Source organism: Littorina saxatilis, linkage group LG3 (assembly GCF_037325665.1).
Source record: "Littorina saxatilis isolate snail1 linkage group LG3, US_GU_Lsax_2.0, whole genome shotgun sequence".
Lineage (NCBI taxonomy): Eukaryota > Metazoa > Mollusca > Gastropoda > Littorinimorpha > Littorinidae > Littorina > Littorina saxatilis.
Window position 1 is genome coordinate 23,197,453 of NC_090247.1, and position 2,140 is coordinate 23,199,592.

Genomic DNA, 2,140 nt, shown 5'->3' on the forward strand with positions numbered 1-2,140 from the left:
ATTTAGCTTCGGTGATGTTGTTGAAAAGGGGTAACTGGGACAGTGTGTGTAGGGGAGGGGTGGTGGCGATGGTGGTTGGTGTGAGGGGAGGGGGGTTGGGGGGGTATTACTGCACACCAAGGATGTGCTCAGTGAACTGCTATGTTTGACGATAGACTTGAATTCTGAATTTAGGCCCTGAAACAAGCAAGCAACGTGTGTTTGATATCAACAACTAGTTAACTGACGTAAAATCAACGTAAACACAGACATACACAGACAAACAAACAAACACACACACACACACACACACACACACACATATACATACACACACACATATATATATATATATATATATACACACACACACGCAGTGTCACACACACACACACACACACACACATACACACACACACACACACACACACACACACACACACACACACACACACACACACACACACACACACACACACACACACACACACACACACACACACACGAGCACATCATTTCTGGCTCTGTGACAAGATGAGTATTACGAATACAAAAAATAAGTTTAGGTCTATTCGGGCAAGATGACATAGCTTTCAGCAGTCACTTAAACAATACATTCCTGTAGCAGTAGGAATTTCTGTTGCGTGCGTTCAAAATTTAAATACGGTTTGCAACGTTACAGAATGGAACGCTTTAGCACAAGCAATTATTTATTGTTCTGGGGCCTGTCCCTTTCCTGTTGACCTGATTTGCAATCCGGGCAGTTTTATATGTGCACTGTTTACAGAAAAAAATAGTGCAGAATTTATTTCCTGCTTGCTTTACCAAGCTGCAGCGCTGTATACGTGCATTACTTAAATTGCAAAGTGCATGCTTCGACGCAGTAAGCAGTTGTGTACAACTATCAAAATGTCGACGCCAAGCACAGAGACATCTTGTTTGTGTACCATGACCGTCGTTTCAAAGTGTGCAACAGAGAGGACATATGCATGGTGTTCTGCTTGGATGCACTGTGATCATTGCAGGTAGACCGCACGTTCATTTGCAAACATTTACTGCGCAGCGTATTTTTTGTTTGCAATGTGTGAACGTCGATCAAATTGCAACCCTTAACTTTGAGATGCACTGTACTTCTTTGACCTGCATTGATGTGCTTAAATGCCAAATGCAATACAGTCTTAATTTCAGTGAATCGAAGTGTGTCAATAGTAGCCTAAAACGTTGTTTCGCTGTAACGCTTCAGACGGTAATGATGGTATTGCAAAATGTCAGCTACATTTGCGGTTTTAAGGTACTAGCCGCAATAACTTATGCATTAGGTCAATGTTTCTATCACGGCAAATTCACTGAAAGTCTGTGGCCGTCCGCATCATTTGGTCGTGTGCGTCGTGTAGAACGATTGTGCCATAAGAATGTCCTGGTCTTTCTCTTTTTAATTGAACGTTCATCCCGACACCTTTGTCGACAGTACGATAGTTTTAATCTAAAAGCCTTTACGTTTTGAATTTAAAACTATCATTACTCTCTCTCTCTCTCTCTCTCTCTCTCTCTCTCTCTCTCTCTCTCTCTCTCTCTCTCTCTCTCTCGGTTTTAACACTGAGGATCTGCAAGGGATTTAGGAAGTTATGAAAAGACGACAACATGTCATGGCAAGTTTTCAGAAACGACGCCTTCTGATAATCGAACACACAACCACTCGCCTACGTTTCATATTGAGGCACAGGATGGGTTTTCATTTGAACCTATTCACGTCAAACGCAGAGGCACACGATTGTTGAACTGCTTGTTCTATCTTGTCTCTTGGGGACCCTTTTGAAACCTTTACTTCGTTTACTTTGCATGGTTCGCATTTACAAAATTACACAATTTGAAAACAAAACTAGAATAGTAAGAATAGTAATTTATTGGAACGCTTCATTTATGACAGAAGGAAACATTTACATTCACAGGTACTCTGACTATCATTCACGCCAGAGACTGAGAACAGCAACGCTTTCTCCTCTCGGTTCATTATCTGTCACACAAGTGTTTGTCTGTCTGTCCACGTTAGAGACCATTGGGTCGATGTACTTGTAAATGTAATGTTTTGTTCTGTTAAAAATTAAACATTCCAATAAATTACCCATCTTTTTTTTTATTCTGAATTTTGATTTTGACAAAT